This window comes from Neodiprion lecontei, chromosome 6, assembly GCF_021901455.1.
Source record: "Neodiprion lecontei isolate iyNeoLeco1 chromosome 6, iyNeoLeco1.1, whole genome shotgun sequence".
Lineage (NCBI taxonomy): Eukaryota > Metazoa > Arthropoda > Insecta > Hymenoptera > Diprionidae > Neodiprion > Neodiprion lecontei.
Window position 1 is genome coordinate 12,168,731 of NC_060265.1, and position 19,929 is coordinate 12,188,659.

The following is a 19,929-nucleotide window of genomic DNA, read 5'->3' on the forward strand; positions in this document are numbered from 1 at the left end:
TCTCAGCGACCCTAGGATATCCACCCACCTGGCCGAATTGAAGGCGTTCTTAACGTCAAGTGTCACCAGCAGCGCGACGGGTCGCACAGCGTGGCAATGTCTGTCTGTCGACCGGAAGGAGTCAACCACCTCTTGGATCGCTCCAATCGTTGATCGACCCCTCCGGAAGCCGAACTGCTGGTCAGAGAGGCCTCCGCCGTCCCGTATCGCGTCCGTAAGTCGTGGTCGCAGAAGCTGTTCGTACAGTTTCCCTGTCGTGTCCAGTAAGCTCAGCGGCCGGTAGGCCGACGGCGTGCTGGGGTCACCCTTACCCTTTGGGATAAGGACCAGCCTCGCCACCTTCCACCGGTCGCTGAATGTCCCTGTCGTAAGGCACGTGTTGTAGAGGTCGAGGAGTATCTCCGGCCTCAGGCTCGCCATTAGCCGAAGAACCTCCGCCGGTACCCCGTCCGGTCCTGGCGCCTTACCCCTCTTCATTGCTTTGGTCGCTCCGACGAGCTCCTCGGCGGTGAAGACGTGGGGCGCCGCCGTCTCGTCGTCGTCTGTCGCGTCCGTACGCGTCGGGTGCGTCGGGAACAGTCCGTCGACGATCCGTCGTGCGGTTTCAGCATCCTTGAGTTCTGGCGGGATCCGGGCCCCCAGCCTACCGGTCACAATCTTGTAACCGGCACCCCTGGGGTCGCGGTCCACCTCCTCGCAGAGCTTCTTCCAGCATCGCGTCTTGCTGTCTCTGATGGCGTACGTCAGGCGTTTCCGTTCAGTCTTGTACTCGGCCTGAAGGGTTTCCCTTTCGGGTCTCCCTCCAGCCCTCGTAACCCGTCGTCGTTTTGCCAGGCAGCTCTTCCGCAGCCCGGCTATCTCGTCCGTCCACCAGTATTGTGGTGGTCTGTTACGTCCGTACCGTCGTTTTGGCATTGTGCTGTCGCACAGCCGCGTCGTCAGTTTGGCCGTCTCGTCCGCTAGTCTTTCCGCCCTTTGCCGGCCAGTCAGCTCTGGGGGGACGTCGGTAGTTGGGGCCGGCGCTGCCGCCAGCTCCGCCGAGAACTTCAGTACGTCGAGTTTGTCTACGTTCCACCGCGGGGGGTGCCGTGTCCTCGTCCGTGTCGTCCTTGTCTCTCCTGCCACTTCGAAGGCGATGTACTGATGATCGCTGGCCGTGTAGCCCTCGAGCACCCGCCACCGCCCCATCCGTGGCAGAGTTCTGTCCGTCGTCATCGTTACGTCCGGGATGGAGTCTCCAAATCCCGGCCGTCTGTACGTTGGTACGTCTCCCGTGTTCGCCACTACTAGGTCCAGCCTTGCGGCCATCTCCAGCAGCAGCCGTCCGCGTCTGTTCGTTGCCGTCATGCCCCACTCGACCGCCCTCGCGTTGAGGTCCCCCGCGACCACGAGGTCCCCGGGCAGGTCCCTGAGTCCGTCCTCGAGGAGCGCAACCTTCGCCCGGAACTCAGCCGCAGCGCAGTTTGGGGTCAGGTAGACGCTGACGTAAGTGACAGCGCCCACCCTAGCCCAGACGTAGTCGTCCCCGACGCCACGAGCGGTTATCCGGGCTCGGGCAGCGCCCCTCACCCAGATAGCCGCTGTCTTGGTCTCGTTCGTAATCCAATCCTGCGTTTGTCGCACCCTGTACGGCTCGCACAGGATCAGAATGTCGGCGTCTTGTTCGTCTGCTATCTGTGGTAGTAGCAGGTCTGCTGTCCTACTACGGTTCAGGTTGCCCTGAACTATCCTGTCCGTCTTCCGGCCTGCTTCTTGCACTCCTCCAGCGCAACCCGGTACACCGCGCACCTCCCGGAGCCCGCGACATGCGCCGCATCGCCGTGTCCCGCCTCGGCGCACAGTGGGCAGGCCGGTCTGTTTTTGCAGTCCGTGGCGTAATGTCCTGTCTCGCCACATTTCCTGCAGCACTTCGTCCGGTCTGTATTTTTGCATTTTGTCTTCGTGTGCCCGTATCCCAGGCACTTGTGGCATTTCGTCACCGTCAGTCGTGGTCGGACGCGGCAAGCTACCCATCCAATCCCGATCCGTCCCCGGCCGAGCAGCGCTCTGGCTTCCTGCGACTCTAGGTCGCATACGGCCATAAACTGCTCGGCCCGGTTCGGACCGAAGATATGGACCCCAAAGTCCGCGTCTCGTCCCGTCTCTCGTCGCAGTGCCTGTATCACGTCGTGTCTGGTCGTGACACAGTCAAGATCCATGATCTCCAGTTGAACCCTGGAGGTCCCGGTCCTGACGTTGCCTGCGTCGCCGACCGCGTCCTGCAGGACGTGTCGGAAGTCGTCTCGTCCGTTGGCGTCTGTCTTTATCTTCAGGAGACACAGACCATTCTTCGTCTTCCTGAGAGTCGTCACTTTAACGTGACTCTTCGCAGGGTCGACCGTGGTCCGTATCTTCCTGACGATGTCAGAGTACGTCGTGTCGTTCCCGGGTTTGACGAGCACCGCCGTCCCCCAATGTTTGGGAGCCGCTCTGCGCCCCTCAGCCCCGTTCGTCGTGTCCGTTGTCGCGTTCGTCTCGTCCGTCCGCGTCTTCCGTTTCTTTTTTTCCTTGTTTTTCTTTGAGACTGTCTGCCAGTCAGCGACCGGTTCCACAACCGTTGCCCTCTTCTGAGAGGATTCCGGAGTGGTTCCAGTCGCCTCCCGTTTCCGTTTCGTCCGCGGAGTGTTTTGTGTCCGTTGGTCAGTCTCAACGTCCGTCTCCGTCGTCTCGTTGTCCGTCTTGTGGTCTTTCGGGGCTGCTTTAGCGCGCCTGTTAAGCGCAACGTCGGCAGCCTCGAGAATGGTCTTTATGCCCAGTTTGACGGACATACTCATGTTTTTTTGGATGGCCGCTGCCTCGGCCATCCTTGTCGCCGTACTGTGGATCAGTGACAATAGGTCCGTCAGGTCCATATCGTCCGTGATTCGTGTTTTCGTGCCGATCGTGGATACAGCGAAAGCGCAACTCGCTCCGCTGCCCGTGCTCGACACGCTGTCCGTCCTGTCTCGTCGTTGGTGTCCCAGTATCGTCCTGTCCGCTGTTCCAGTTTTTGTGTCCGCTGTCTTTGTTGCCGTCTTTGTCACCTGGTCCTTGCACAATTTGCGGCCCTCAGAATCCGTGCCGCTGCCATGGGCCACCGGGGCTTTCACCCGATCGGAACCCAGGGTGGATTTCCCCTGTGCTGGGGCTACCACCTGAGGTATATCGTTGTTTACCTTGTGCATCTCCATAAAAGTTCCTAAGTGCTACGGGTCTCTCGGGGGCGCGACTCCCCGTACCGCGCCGGAACATAGCACGGCCACTGAGGTCGCCTCGGGGGCCTTCCGTCGGACTTGTGCCGACTTCCGTCCCCTCCGACTTACTAGAAAACCCCGGGGTCGTCACTTCCCGAGCGGACCAGGTTTTTACGCCCAATCCGCCTCCTGGGGCCGCCTCGGGGGCCATCCATTGGGCCTGTGCCAACTTCAGTCCCCCTTGACTTACTCGATGTACGCGGGGTCGTCACGTCCCGAACGGGGGATTTAACCCCCCCGCCACCTGCGGTGATTATTATTATTATCATTTTTATTAATTTTTTTTTTTTTTTTTTTTTTTTTTTCTTCCGAGGAGTTGCGGAATCCAAGTTACGGATTCGCGCCAGTTATACGGGCTAGCGCGGATGTGGGACTCCAGGGTGGCCTACCCACTAAACCGCCACCTCCTGTGCAACGCTCCCAGCCAGGGACTATGGTGATATTACTTCTAGCTGGGAGCTCTGTCGGTGTGTGTCTCGTCAGTCTGTCCGTCCGTCCGTCCCGTGCAGGCAGTCCGTCAGTTACGTTACGTCAGGCAGCCGTCCGCGTTCTTACGTCGTAGGATTGTCTCTGTGTAGGTAGCAACAAGTTGCCACCTTTCTGTACTATGGAGCATCACCCCGACGATGTTGTCGGAAGTGATGCCTCCCACGACCGTCTCGAGTCTCTGTCGCAGTTCTGTCCAGCGGTCACATTCGAAGAACGTGTGTTCCGCGTCGTCTCGTTTGTGTCCGCAGTTCGTACAGTTGGGCGTCCGTACTCGGTTCAGGTTGTGTAAGTACCGTCTAAAATAACCGTGGCCCGTCAGAAGCTGGGTGACGTGAAAATTCACATCCCCAAACCCCCTCTGGATCCACGGTCTCAGGTCCTTAATGAGTCGTCTCGTCCAGTTTCCCGTTGTTTCTTCCGTCCACCGTTCCTGCCACGTCTGTATCGTCGCGTCTCTTTCCGTCGTTGCCGCGTCCCGTCGGGTCACGTCCGCGTCTCTTCCGTAGACCCTCTTGCGCTCGAACGCGAGAAGGTCTATGGGAATCACGCCTGCCACCACCAGAACGGCCTGTGCTGAGACCGTCCGATAGGAACAAGCGATCCTCAACGCGCTTCGTCTCTGTACCGTCGTCATTGCGTGACAGTATTTCCTAGTCTTCAGGGAGTCTGCCCAGATCTCCGCACCGTAGAGGAGGATCGAGTTCACCGTCGACATCAGAAGTCTCCGTTTCCCTGGTCTCGGTCCGTTCGTGTTTACCATCAGGCGGCTTAGGGATGCTATCCTTTCAGCCGCCTTCTGAGCCGTTCGTCGTATGTGAGGCCAGAAGGTCATCTTCGTATCCAGGGTAACCCCCAGGTACTTGACTTCCCCTCTGGTCTCGATCTCGTCCGTCCCGACCGTCATGCGTAATGTTGTCGGTATCCGTCTCCTGGTGAGAAGCACCAGTTCTGTCTTTTCCGTCGCGAGTTGCAGTCCGTGGTCAGTCATCCACCGTCCGACTCGTCTCATTGTCTGGTTCAGTGCGTATTGTGCCAGATCTGGAGTTCGTTCGACTATCACTGCCGCCACGTCGTCAGCGTAAGCGACCAGGCGAACGCCGAGTGGGAGCTCCAGTCTGAGCAGGCTGTCGTATATCCCGTTCCAAAAGTCGGGTCCTAGTATGGAACCTTGAGCGACCCCCGCGGTAATCTGTCGCGTCACTTGTCCTTCGGTCGTTTCGTACGTCAGTCGTCTGTTCCGAAGGTAGTCTTCAACAACTCGGAGCAAGTAAGGCGGGACCCCGAAGTCGCCTCTCAGCGACCCTAGGATATCCACCCACCTGGCCAAATTGAAGGCGTTCTTCACGTCAAGTGTCACCAGCAGCGCGACGGGTCGCACAGCGTAGCAATGTCTGTCTGTCGACCGGAAGGAGTCAACCACCTCTTGGATCGCTCCAATCGTTGATCGACCCCTCCGGAAGCCGAACTGCTGGTCAGAGAGGCCTCCGCCGTCCCGTATCGCGTCCGTAAGTCGTGGTCGCAGAAGCTGTTCGTACAGTTTCCCTGTCGTGTCCAGTAAGCTCAGCGGCCGGTAGGCCGACGGCGTGCTGGGGTCACCCTTACCCTTTGGGATAAGGACCAACCTCGCCACCTTCCACCGGTCGCTGAATGTCCCTGTCGTAAGGCACGTGTTGTAGAGGTCGAGAAGTATCTCCGGCCTCAGGCTCGCCATCAGCCGAAGAACCTTCGCCGGTACCCCGTCCGGTCCTGGCGCCTTACCCCTCTTCATCGCTTTGGTCGCTCCGACGAGCTCCTCGGCGGTGAAGACGGGGGGCGCCGCCGTCTCGTCGTCGGTCGTCGCGTCCGTACGCGTCGGGTGCGTCGGGAACAGTCCGTCGACGATCCGTCGTGCGGTTTCAGCATCCTTGAGTTCTGGCGGGATCCGGGCCCCCAGCCTACCGGTCACAATCTTGTAACCGGCACCCCAGGGGTCGCGGTCCACCTCCTCGCAGAGCTTCTTCCAGCATCGCGTCTTGCTGTCTCTGATGGCGTACGTCAGTCGTTTCCGTTCAGTCTTGTACTCGGCCTGAAGGGTTTCCCTTTTGGGTCTCCCTCCAGCCCTCGTAACCCGTCGTCGCTTTGCCAGGCAACTCTTCCGCAGCTCGGCTATCTCGTCCGTCCACCAGTATTGTGGTGGTCTGTTTCGTCCGTACCGTCGTTTTGGCATTGTGCTGTCGCACAGCCGCGTCGTCAGTTTGGCCGTCTCGTCCGCTAGTCTTTTCGCCCTTTGCCGGCCAGTCAGCTCTGGGGGGACGTCGGTAGTTGGGGCCGGCGCTGCCGCCAGCTCCGCCGAGAACTTCAGTACGTCGAGTTTGTCTACGTTCCACCGCGGGGGGTGCCGTGTCCTCGTCCGTGTCGTCCTTGTCTCTCCTGCCACTTCGAAGGCGATGTACTGATGATCGCTGGCCGTGTAGCCCTCGAGCACCCGCCACCGCCCCATCCGTGGCAGAGTTCTGTCCGTCGTCATCGTTACGTCCGGGATGGAGTCTCCAAATCCCGGCCGTCTGTACGTTGGTACGTCTCCCGTGTTCGCCACTACTAGGTTCAGCCTTGCGGCCATCTCCAGCAGCAGCCGTCCGCGTCCGTTCGTTGCCGTCATGCCCCACTCGACCGCCCTCGCGTTGAGGTCCCCCGCGACCACGAGGTCCCCGGGCAGGTCCCTGAGTCCGTCCTCGAGGAGCGCAACCTTCGCCCGGAACTCCGCCGCAGCGCAGTTTGGGGTCAGGTAGACGCTGACGTAAGTGACAGCGCCCACCCTAGCCCAGACGTAGTCGTCCCCGACGCCACGAGCGGTTATCCGGGCTCGGGCAGCGCCCCTCACCCAGATAGCCGCTGTCTTGGTCTCGTTCGTAATCCAATCCTGCGTTTGTCGCACCCTGTACGGCTCGCACAGGATCAGAATGTCGGCGTCTTGTTCGTCTGCTATCTGTGGTAGTAGCATGTCTGCTGTCCTACTGCGGTTCAGGTTGCCCTGAACTATCCTGTCCGTCTTCCGGCCTGCTTTTTGCACTCCTCCAGCGCAACCCGGTACACCGCGCACCTCCCGGAGCCCGCGAGATGCGCCGCTTCGCCGTGTCCCGCCTCGGCGCACAGTGGGCAGGCCGGTCTGTTCTTGCAGTCCGTGGCGTAATGTCCTGTCTCGCCACATTTCCTGCAGCACTTCGTCCGGTCTGTGTTTTTACATTTTGTCTTCGTGTGCCCGTATTCCAGGCACTTATGGCATTTCGTCACCGTCAGTCGTGGTCGGACGCGGCAAGCTACCCATCCAATCCCGATCCGTCCCCGGCCAAGCAGCGCTCTGGCTTCCTGCGACTCTAGGTCGCATACGGTCATGAACTGCTCCGCCCGGTTCGGACCGAAGATGTGGACCCCAAAGTCCGCGTCTCGTCCCGTCTCTCGTCGCAGTGCCTGTATTACGTCGTTTTTGGTCGTGACACAGTCAAGATCCATGATCTCCAGTTGAACCCTGGAGGTCCCGGTCCTGACGTTGCCTGCGTCGCCGACCGCGTCCTGCAGGACGCGTCGGAAGTCGTCTCGTCCGTTGGCGTCTGTCTTTATCTTCAGAAGACACAGACCATTCTTCGTCTTCCTGAGAGTCGTCACTTTAACGTGACTCTTCGCAGGGTCGACCGTGGTCCGTATCTTCCTCACAATGTCGGATTACGTCGTGTCGTTCCCGGGTTTGACGAGCACCGCCGTCCCTCAGTGTTTGGGAGCCGCTCTGCGCCCCTCAGCCCAGCCGGCCGTCGTGTCCGTCGTCGCGTTCGTCCCTTCCGTCCGCGTCTTCCGTTTCTTCTTTTCCTTTCTTGTCCTTGTCACTGTCTGCCAGTCAGCGACCGGTTCCGCAACCGTTGCCCTCTTCTGAGAGGTTTCCGGAGTGGTTCCAGTCGCCTCCCGTTTCCGTTTCGTCCGCGGAGTGTTTTGTGTCCGTTGGTCAGTCTCAACGTCCGTCTCCGTCGTCTCGTTGTCCGTCTTGTGGTCTTTCGGGGCTGCTTTAGCGCGCCTGTTAAGCGCAACGTCGGCAGCCTCGAGAATAGTCTTGATGCCCAGTTTAACGGACATACTCATGTTTTTTTGGATGGCCGCTGCCTCGGCCATCCTTGTCGCCGTACTGTGGATCAGTGACAATAGGTCCGTCAGGTCCATATCGTCCGTGATTCGTGTTTTCGTGCCGATCGTGGATACAGCGAAAGCGCAACTCGCTCCGCTGCCCGTGCTCGACACGCTGTCCGTCCTGTCTCGTCGTTGGAGTCCCAGTGTCGTCCTGTCCGCTGTTCCAGTTTTCGTGTCCGCTGTCTTTGTTGCCGTCTTTGTCACCTGGTCTTTGCACAATTTGCGGCCCTCAGAATCCATGCCGCTGCCATGAGCCACCGGGGCTTTCACCCGATCGGAACTCAGGGTGGATTTCCCCTGTGCTGGGGCTACCACCTGAGATATGTCGTTGTTATTCTTGTGCATCTCCATAAAGTTCCTACGTGCTACGGGTCTCTCGGGGGCGCGACTCCCCGTACCGCGCCGGAACATAGCACGGCCACTGAGGTCGCCTCGGGGGCCTTCCGTCGGGCTTGTGCCGACTTCCGTCCCCTCCGACTCACTAGAAAACCCCGGGGTCGTCACTTCCCGAGCGGACCAGGTTTTTACGCCCAATCCGCCTCCTGAGGCCGCCTCGGGGGCCATCCATTGGGCCTGTGCCAACTTCAGTCCCCCTTGACTTACTCGATGTACGCGGGGTCGTCACGTCCCGAACGAGGGATTTAACCCCCCCGCCACCTGCGGTAATTATTATTATTATTATTATTATTATCATTATTATTATTGTTGTTGTTGTTGTTGTTATTGTTACATGGGGGTGGGAGTGTACTGAGCGGTGGTAGTCAATGATTAATTGAATAATCAAGCTTCCACGTAACGACAATGAATAATTATCAAAACTAAGAGAAGACCTACCTTTCGATAAGCCGGTAATTTGTAGGATCGTGTTGCTATAGTCCTGTACAGGTCTGTGAGGTTTGTTCAAATTGTTGAGGCAATTATATAATAAAGAAAGTGGGAAGAAGGTCGTTCAAAATAAATGTTTAATATGATTTAACTGGTAAAAGATGAAGTATATTCTGTTTCGATTTGGTTATTGAAATGTCTGGTAACAATCAATGGTGATAATGATAAATGAGCCGAAAATAACAATTTATAAAGTGTTCAAGTTCATACAAATCGTGTGTTATAATATTCTAAAGGATATTATTATTTGGTACCAGGAACATCTACTCTGAACGATGGTTAACTAGCTGGTCGTGATTATTGGATTGTATCTCTCTTTTTAGATTATCTTGAATCAATTATATATATATATATATATTATGGTTAAGTCTTATTCGTTAATTCTTGGAAACAATAAGTACGATTTAATTGGGGGTAGTGAAGCTAGCCACCAATTCTAGACTTGATTTTGAATGAAAATTACTGAAGTAGATTTTGATTATAAAGGTGAAACAAGAATTCGTTTAATTTCGAAGATTAACACTCGGATTGACTTAGCTTTAGGTGAATCGGTCGACGAGATTGAGAGCCGTCGGATCGTGTCGGTCTGCGTCGGTAGAATGCTGGACCAGGGGCCTCACCTCAAGTTTGGAAGAGTTGATCAATCGAACGGTGTTGAACGTCGGTCACTTAGTCTTTTAGATTTGGAATTATATTTAAGATTACCTGATTCGATTGAATCAGGGCCGAACTCAATTTAATTATGGAAAATGGAATATCATAAAAATGTCTATTCACAGAAAAGATGAGATTTAGTAAAGAACAGAAAAGATGGAAATGTAGAAGAAAGTGAGTCTCTTGCAGCTAACAGAATAACTGAATGCTCGAATTTGACGAATTAGCGCGAGACTTTAGGCCGGTCACAACTAAGATTTTCCGAACGCTACTATTGCTCGAGAGGGCTAATCCGGGTTTACGTCCACGCACTTCGCGACTTGACAGACGTAAGACATGGCTGCTTGGGCCAGAGGGTATTAATAGGGAAAAATCTGCAGTTGCAATAAGTTGCAACAGTAATTAGCCAATTAAGTGCGGGGGCGACCTCCCGGTGTCCAAATCTACACGGTCAGCGTTAGTTCGCGCCATTCGACGGTGTTCCGACGATTCTCAATCTCGTCACTTATACGTACAAGATGTTAACAGAAGGTATCTTAAGATAATTCTCACGCATTCATCCACACATCTTAACAGAGAATCTATTTTAATTTGAGGGTTCCAAAGGTAGTGGTTTATCCTAATTATTGATGATAATTTTAACTTAAAAAGAGAGATATTCCCGGGCTGAGCGCTGCTGTTACTAGGTCAGTAATTTTATAGCGCGATTCCTGGTGTCAGCAAATAAGATACAATGTCAGCGGATGCCGAGGACTGTACGTGACCTTATTAGAATATGAGATTGTTATGAAATAATTAAAAAAATGAAATGAAATGGAATTTTGAAAAAGGTACGCCAAGGCGGTACGTCGGGGCGTAACATTATTATTATTATTATTATTATTTTTTTTTTTTTTTTCCGAGGAGTTGCGGAATCCAAGTTACGGATTCGCGCCAGTCATACGGGCTAGCGCGGATGTGGGACTCCAGGGTGGCCTACCCACTAAACCGCCACCTCCTGTGCAACGCTCCCAGCCAGGAACTATGGTGATATTACTTCTAGCTGGGAGCTCTGTCGGTGTGTTTTGTCAGTCTGTCCGTCCGTCCGTCCCGTGCAGGCAGTCCGTCAGTTACGTTACGTCAGGCAGCCGTCCGCGTTCTTACGTCGTAGAATTGTCTCTGTGTAGGTGGCAACAAGTTGCCACCTTTCTGTGCTGTGGAGCATCACCCCGACAATGTTGTCGGGAGTGATGCCTCCCACGACCGTCTCCAGTCTCTGTCGCAGTTCTGTCCAGCGGTCACATTCGAAGAACGTGTGTTCCGCGTCGTCTCGTTCGTGTCCGCAGTACGTACAGTTGGGCGTCCGTACTCGGTTCAGGTTGTGTAAGTACCGTCTAAAATAACCGTGGCCCGTCAGAAGCTGGGTGACGTAAAAATTCACATCCCCAAACCCCCTCTGGATCCACGGTCTCAGATCCTTAATAAGTCGTCCCGTCCAGTTTCCCGTTGTTTCTTCCGTCCACCGTTCTTGCCACGTCTGTATCGTCGCGTCTCTTTCCGTCGTTGCCGCGTCCCGTCGGGTCACGTCCGCGTCTCTTCCGTAGACCCTCTTGCGCTCGAACGCGAGAAGGTCTATGGGAATCACGCCTGCCACCACCAGAACGGCCTGTGCTGAGACCGTCCGATAGGAACAAGCGATCCTCAACGCGCTTCGTCTCTGTACCGTCGTCATTGCGTGACAGTATTTCCTAGTCTTCAGGGAGTCTGCCCAGATCTCCGCACCGTAGAGGAGGATCGAGTTCACCGTCGACATCAGAAGTCTCCGTTTCCCTGGTCTCGGTCCGTTCGTGTTTGCCATCAGGCGGCTTAGGGATGCTATCCTTTCAGCCGCCTTCTGAGCCGTTCGTCGTATGTGAGGCCAGAAGGTCATCTTCGTATCCAGGGTAACCCCCAGGTACTTGACTTCCCCTCTGGTCTCGATCTCGTCCGTCCCGACCGTCATGCGTAATGTTGTCGGTATCCGTCTCCTGGTGAGAAGCACCAGTTCTGTCTTTTCCGTCGCGAGTTGCAGTCCGTGGTCAGTCATCCACCGTCCGACTCGTCTCATTGTCTGGTTCAGTGCGTATTGTGCCAGATCTGGAGTTCGTTCGACTATCACTGCCGCCACGTCGTCAGCGTAAGCGACCAGGCGAACGCCGAGTGGGAGCTCCAGTCTGAGCAGGCTGTCGTATATCCCGTTCCAAAAGTCGGGTCCTAGTATGGAACCTTGAGCGACCCCCGCGGTAACCTGTCGCGTCACTTGGCCTTCGGTCGTTTCGTACGTCAGTCGTCTGTTCCGAAGGTAGTCTTCAACAACTCGGAGCAAGTAAGGCGGGACCCCGAAGTCGCCTCTCAGCGACCCTAGGATATCCACCCACCTGGCCGAGTTGAAGGCGTTCTTAACGTCAAGTGTCACCAGCAGCGCGACGGGTCGCACAGCGTGGCAATGTCTGTCTGTCGACCGGAAGAAGTCAACCACCTCTTGGATCGCTCCAATCGTTGATCGACCCCTCCGGAAGCCGAACTGCTGGTCAGAGAGGCCTCCGCCGTCCCGTATCGCGTCCGTAAGTCGTGGTCGCAGAAGCTGTTCGTACAGTTTCCCTGTCGTGTCCAGTAAGCTCAGCGGCCGGTAGGCCGACCGCGTGCTGGGGTCACCCTTACCCTTTGGGATAAGGACCAGCCTCGCCACCTTCCACCGGTCGCTGAATGTCCCTGTCGTAAGGCACGTGTTGCAGAGGTCGAGGAGTATCTCCGGCCTCAGGCTCGCCATCAGCCGAAGAACCTCCGCCGGTACCCCGTCCGGTCCTGGCGCCTTACCCCTCTTCATTGCTTTGGTCGCTCCGACGAGCTCCTCGGCGGTGAAGACGGGGGGCGCCGCCGTCTCGTCGTCGTCTGTCGCGTCCGTACGCGTCGGGTGCGTCCGGTAGTTCCGTTTTAATTTCACGTTCAATATGCTGCTGCTGCAGCTTTAAAGTATCCACCAATTCTTGCAACGGCGTTATTAACGGTTTGAATACCTCTCCCATAACCTGTTCGGTCGTGTCCTTGTCCAACTTGAGCATCTCATGCTTCCGCCGTATGACATCGGATGCCTTTGATATTTCACTCAATGTATCGCTTTGATTACGAATCTTGGCACTCTCCATGTTGCAAGCTCGATTGTTGCAACGAAACTGTGCAAGTTTATGTTAGTTTATGCTCAAAAAGCAGTCAAACCCCTTCTTATATCGCCCCCCATTGATTTCGCTATCCTTGTCAATCACGGTAAAACCGTAATTGTCATCATTCCAGCATGCCGAGCACAAGTCTTCGAATTGCTGATACGTCATGTCCGTGTTCACATGATCGTTGTAGATATGTTTCAGATTCATATCATCCTGCCGAAATAGCACCAATAAGTTTGCATTGTCACGCACTAGGTGTTTTGGAATGCGCGCGTACGTTTGACTTAGATAAAAGCTATCGATATCGCAATGCCTGCCTATGCTGAAGTATGCTCTGATATTATCCTGCTTTTCACAAGCCACATCGTCGAAAATCATAACAGAGTTGGGGCGAGCATCTTCCGGTCTTACAACCTCATTGTTCTCGTGAAACGGGAAATAACCCACTCCCTGCACAGGTTCTAGTAACTTTTGCAAAAATTGATACTTTGGTTGGATGAGAGATTTCTAATAGACGTAGAAATTTTTGAATCGCAATCCGTTGCCGTGGGTGATGAGTGCGAGAAAAGCGTTAGTTTTACCGCAATTAGATGACCCGCAAAAAATTGCTCTCACGGTATTTGGCAGCAATTTTCCATGTCGTTTCTCTATCTTCCTCTTACCACATCGAACCATTTTATCGAAATTTGCGATAGGTAGTTTATCGGGCTGATCTTGAAATCTCATGATGCTTCGTTAGCATGACAACGAAAACTGAGATGACGGTATATAAATTCCGCCTTTTATAGAAGTCACGTTAGTTGTTGCCTGACTATGAGGATGTGCACACGGAAAAAACGCGGTGTTGGTTTGTTGAATAAAATCATCAATCATCTCCCAGTTGAATTGCATGTGCCAGGGTATCAGTACTGCGGACCTGGAACGAAATTGGCCAGGAGGTTGGCTCGTGGAGATTTGGGGATCAATCCGCTGAATGCCGCGTGTAAAGACCACGACATTGCATACGCAAAGAATCGCGATACCACAGCGAGAAATCTTGCCGAGAAAGCGCTCGCTGAGGCGGCGTGGAATCGCGTCTTGGCCAAGGACGCTAGTGTGGGTGAAAAGGCCGTAGCCTGGGGAGTCACCAACACCATGAAAGCTGAATCTAAACTTGGAATGGGCTTAGCTCCAAAGCGGTCGAAACTTAGAGTGGCTGCGAAGAAGAAATCTGAAACTGACGGGAAGAGTAAACAGCGGAAGAGAACTGTGAATCTTAAATCCATCATCACAGCAGCAAAGGTCGTCATGCGACCGAGTTATAAAGCCGTCGAGTCGGCGTTGGCAGGTGCTCGTGCGGCCGCGCGTGGGACTATGAAGAATATTCGTATGCCTCGCGTTATACCTGTGCCTGATAAAATTGGCGGCATCCTGCCGCTTCTCATTCCAATTCTGGCTGGTCTAAGCGCTACTGGAGCTCTTGCGGGTGGTGCTGCGGGTAAAGCTAAAGCTGTCAACGAAGCTAGTGTCAACAAACATCAGTTGGAAGAGGCCAAACGGCACAATGCAGCAATGGAGGCGATTGCTTTGGGTAAGGGATTATACCTGCGACCCTACCGCAGCGGAATGGGCCTGTACTTACGTCCGGCAAAAAACTAGTAAAGCTGCCACACCGAGCTCTCACCAACATTGATCTACATTGATTTACGCAACTATGCTGAAAATATGAAAATTTCGCATTTTCGAGGTGTCTTCATGCGAAATGATCTGCCGAAATCAGCACCAAAAATGCGAGAATCCGCAATTATTAATCTTGATAATAATAACGGTCCAGGGACACATTGAGTTGCGTACAAGAAAAATGGTGACCATGTTGTGTATTTCGATAGTTTCGGTTATTTGAAACCGCCTAAGGACTTGATGAGGTATCTCGGTGTTGGCAGCGTTGAATACAATCATAAGAGGTATCAAGAATATGATACTGTGATTTGCGGCCACTTGTGTCTCAAATTTCTCAGCGAACAACTATAAAAAGACAGGTGTTACATGAGCAAGCATTAGTCATGCCGGAATCGTTGACATTAACACTGTCAGGCACATCCTCCGTGCTGGAGGCTCAATATTTCCCCTTAATCGAGTTATCACCAGAGAAAAACTATGTTCTCGGACTCGTCGAGTTCCTGACATTCAATTCATTACCCAATATTCATGAGAGGTGTAATAAATTTCACCTGAAACGAGCGGACAACAGCAGAGAGAGCATCGCGATACCCACGGGATGCTATGAAATTGAGGATATTGAAAATTTTCTACATGAGGAGCTACCCTCCGACATTACCCTCAGTCTGACAGCTAACAACAACGAGCTGAACAGTGAAGTCACATGCAATCATGTGGTAGACTTTAAACCCAAAGATTCGATCGGCCGATTATTGGGATTCAAGGCGGTTGAGCTATCACGAAACGTTACTCATAAATCTGAATTACCCGTAGCCATACTGAAGGTTAATACTTTACGCGTTGAGTGTAGCATAACCACAGGGGCGTACATAAACGGGCGTCGAGCTCACACGATTCACGAATTTTTCCCAACCGTTCTATCCGGATATAAGATTGTTGAAGTGTCTACCAACGTCATTTACCTGCCAATCGCCGTACAGTCGATACATCATTTACAGCTGAGAATAGTCGATCAAGACGATGAGCTGATTAATTTCCGCGGCGAAACGATTACTGTACGTTTACACTTGAAATCACTCAAATAATGGGAATCGTGTTTGAGACGAGAAAGTTGGGCAAAAGTCATAAAATTCAAACGTCATGGCCAAAAATCGTCAGTCGCCCGACACCTCTGACAACGCTTACACCGCCTACGAGACTGACACCTCTGAACGTTCGGTTTCTCCAGAGCCTAGGTCTTCGATTACGTGGAAATTTTGGAAAATAAAAATTCGTGTTCGCTGCATCCTGTGTGTGTTACCATGGAAGAAATAATAAGAATACAGCAACCTGTGGTATTTGACGAATCGATCGCGCACTTTGAGATTCATGCTCATCAACCGTTTGCATCATCCACCTTCCAGAACAACGATGAAATCCATATTGTTGTTCAACATCAAGACTTGTGTCTACTGCCCAGTAAAAGCTCTCTACACATTCACGGAAAAATCACAAAGGATGATGGTGTGGCTGCGGTGACGGTTACGAAATTGATCAATATGGCCGGTTGTCACTTGTTTGAAGAAGTTCGCTACGAGTTGAACGGTGTGGAGATTGATCGGAATAAAAATGTTGGCATCACCAGCACTATGAAGGGTTACGTATCCTTGACTCCAGGCCAGCAATATAGTCTGGAGAATACCGGGTGGTTGAGTGGGGATAAGGAACTAACCGATGCCGCTGGAAATTTCGATGTTGTCTTGCCGTTAAATTATGTGCTAGGCTGCGCCGAAGATTATCGTCGAGTCATCGTCAACGCTAAACACGAGTTAATTCTCACACGTTCCAACACTGATTTGAATGCCGTGATTCAGAGCTCGGCGACGGAAAACTTTAAAATCACCCTGAATAAAATCGAGTGGTTGTTGCCCTACATCAAACATCAACTACATCGCCAAGAATCCGGCCATATCCATGTGTTTTCGTTCCTGGGAAACGTACGTGTATCCGATGCTCCCATCAACAACGCGGCATACATGGTCAGTTAAGACATCGACGCAGCTTGAGAAGCCGAGATATGTTGTTTTAGGATTTCAAACTGCAAGGAGAAACGAGCCGCTGAAAAATGCTGGCGTATTTGATCATTGTCGGATCAGAGATGTAAAACTCTTCCTCAACTCACAGTGCTATCCCTACGGAAATTTGAATCTTGATATATACAATAATCAATACGCCATTCTCTATGATATGTATGTTCGGTTTCAAATGAGCTACTATAACAAAAAAGCTGAGCCTTTGCTCTTGAGGCGTGAATTTATAAACCAAGCTCCCCTCATCGTCATCGATTGCTCCAAGCAGAACGAAACATTGAAAACTGGACCTGTGGACATTCGATTGGAATTTGACTGTAGCATTACGTTCCCACCACACACTTCTGCCTACTGCATGATCTTGCATGACCGCATTGTTGAATATAATCCGATCAGTGGTACTGTTAAAAAATTGGTATAAGTCAATTTTGGAATAACAATATGTTTAATTAATATGGATATTGAAAATAATATGTATAATTTTACTCGTTCAAATTTAGAATAAGATAATTGAGAATACAATAAGAAAACTAAATGTAATTTATGTTAAATGAAAAAATTGTTAGAAGCATTCAAAACGCCATTTTAAACCTTCCTTCAGGGGTCATTTCCTAGAATTTTTCCAATAGATCTAGCGGGTACTTACCCTATCCGATTTATGTGCGGCTTTCCGGCGCCAAACAAGTCTCGACAGGAATTATTTTGTGTGTGTGTGTCAAATCCTATGAAAATAGCCGCCGAAAATGACCGGGGAGTAGGGAGAGAGCGCCGTGAGTCGAGCGGGGGGGGGGGGGGGGGGGGGGAGCTAGGGGGGAGCGCCGCCATCTTTGAGTTAGAACTCTCATACATACACTACTCATGTGAAATAAAAAAGCCTCGAATACGTATCCCTATTTTTTCGGTATAGAACTCGTCAAAAAAAATTTCAGCTGAATCAAAAATGTGTCGGTCACAAAAGTGTTTGGTTGTAAAAGAATGTCCCATATACATTCAAACATATCGCTCAATATTAATTTTACACAGCACGAAGTATTTTCAAAATGGTTCCGTAAATATCAGCATCCACCATTTGTAAATATTTGGAAATATGTTCGAAAAATACGATTGAAACAAAACGGTTACGAATCGTTGTGGTCTCGTTTTATGAAGTTGCGGCATCGGTCGCCCCCCCCCCCCCCCCCCCCCAACTCCGCTTCTTTTTGTCGCAAACTTGAATGGTCATGTTTATTTTCCGTGCGTGCATTACATTGTATTCGATTATTCGCTCAGTCTACGGATCGTGACTGTGCGCGAGAAAAAAAAATCTTTGTGTCGGCAGACGACTGTGCTCGAACATTTTGTATTTCCAAAATAAAGAGTATTTTTCATTCTTCTTCAGAGGTTTTCTATGAGGTACATACATGATTATCTCTGGTGAGTATTTATACATATACATATATATATATATGTACATTATACAGTTGTATAAAACGTGCACCCCGACTTACGTTTTTTCAACTCACGCCGTCAATGCCGGAACGACCCATAGCGTAACTTCGGGGTATTACTGTTTCGGAATCATTCTGAAATTGTACATCACTTGTTACACACAACTCTACTGACAATAATGAAATAATTTTATGTTCGAGGCTATTTTACTAGTGAAAAGGGTTTCAAAAAATGATTATACATAATATTGGAACACTTTATTCATGTTACTATGGATATATGAAACAATTGTTGACATCGACGTTGAGGATTATTTTTATACCCTCTGAAATATTAAACGCAAGGAAATAGTATCTGAGATTCGAGGTAACTACGAAGCTGCGGGTTGTGCAAAACAGTTCCTTCTCCCGGTTGATGGGAGTTTCTAACATCCTTTGCGAAGTAATGGAATTTGAACATAGTTCACCACTCCATGAAGATGTCCTCGCGGCATGTGACATTGCTTCCGTCCAACGGTTACGATGGCTTATCCTGTAAAATATAACCGTGTTCATTTGGTTGTTTCGCTTTTTCAATGCAGAATCCATAACATGATTAGTACTTTTCGATAAAAATATACTTTGGCAGAAAATTCGTGGCCTCCCCTCCTTATCTTATAAGGACACATACAAATGAGTCCTCTTCTGTTCTCTTACAACCATGTGTCGGCGCCATCTCACTATACCCAAAAATGTTAAAAGTGAATGATCGAATCTGATGAAATGGAATAGTGTGATTAAAAATTTCGATCATCTTGAATAATCCGAAAAGTTGAGATAATTCTTTCGAAATTAAGATATTCATTTTTTACGAATCACTCTAAATTTCACCGTGTTCAATATTTTACTACCGATAGCAGATATCTAATGTACGGTCATTCGGAATGAATATGAATGGGAAATTCCTCGTCAAACCTGACGGATTATTTGTAATCGGAAAGATTTTTTACAGAATGTATAAAATGGTAGAAGCCTCGCCAAAAAATGGTATCATTAAACAATTCGTTCGTTAATAACAATTACAATGTTGAATGTTTCCGGATAAACCAAAGTTTTCTACGAAAGCTTATCCTCTCTGCTCGCGAATGTGCTGTGAATAATTTTTCTACGTCAAGTAGAACCGGAGATGAAATATTGATTCTTCAAGTTTGCTGCGCGCTCATTTTGCAACAAAATTGAATGACTCGGCGCTTCCGGAAAAAAAAATCGTAGAAATAGGTTTCGACTTTTTATGCTCACATATCACTTCGAAAAAGCTTTCATTGTTTTGGAAAATACGCGGTCACATTTTGTCAGAATGATATTTTTGACTTAAGAACCTAAATTTCGTCCCAACTAACTTTTTACGATTTATATGATGAAATAATAACAGTCGTAATATTCATTTTCCTTAAGATTTGAAATTTTTCGCATATTTGCATCGTACTTAGGGTATATGTTAACACGTGGAAATTTCTCCAATTATCGGAAAAGAAAATTACCGTACGATTATAATAATTGAACTCTCCGAGCATTCGAATCTAGACTCCGATAAAATTGTGGTATTCGCAAGAAAGCATTCAGCAATTCTTATGTTCTGCACACTCCTAACAAAAAATCAAAATGATTATATATGAAGAGAACAGAGAAAAGAAAATTTGAAACACGTATACAATTTGGTTACTCAATATTTTGAAAAATGTATAACAGAACGACGATCGAAACAAATGTCAACAAAACGACGATCTTTCGAACGCCACTCTTTCGAAGCAAACGTAAACAAGACGATTTGTTTTTCAACATTTTTTTTCTATACTATGAAAATGCTGGAAGTCCCTCCCCACTCCTCAACGGTATACATTCTCGTAGAAATACAATGAGCATCATGGGTACAATGAGAACACTCTGGGGCGAGTTTTTCCATACTTATGAACGGTAGTCTATATTCATTTGAAAAAAAACGGCAATTTCTCAAATAATGAATTGAAAAATCTGAAAAAATTCACGCAGAGTACCTTTTAGTAGTACTTTGATGTAACCAATTATGGGGCAGATCTGAGATGGTCGAAAAAAAAGTGGCCGACTGACGGAGAATCCTTCCTTTTCGGGTTAAATTCCGAAA

At 50.5% G+C, this 19,929-nt stretch overlaps 1 protein-coding gene and 1 long non-coding RNA gene across 5 annotated transcripts in view; one reads left to right on the forward strand and one right to left on the reverse strand.

Moving 5' to 3' along the window:
• Positions 1–19,929, forward strand: part of LOC124294980 (dipeptidase 1-like) — a 1,606,684-nt gene that overhangs the window by 195,179 nt on the left and 1,391,576 nt on the right. The window lies entirely within an intron of this gene.
• Positions 9,686–16,646, reverse strand: LOC124294983. The gene is made up of 3 exons (XR_006904886.1): positions 16,634–16,646; positions 10,967–10,968; positions 9,686–9,956 (listed from the first exon to the last, which is right to left on the reverse strand). It is a non-coding gene; the product is annotated as an uncharacterized LOC124294983 (long non-coding RNA).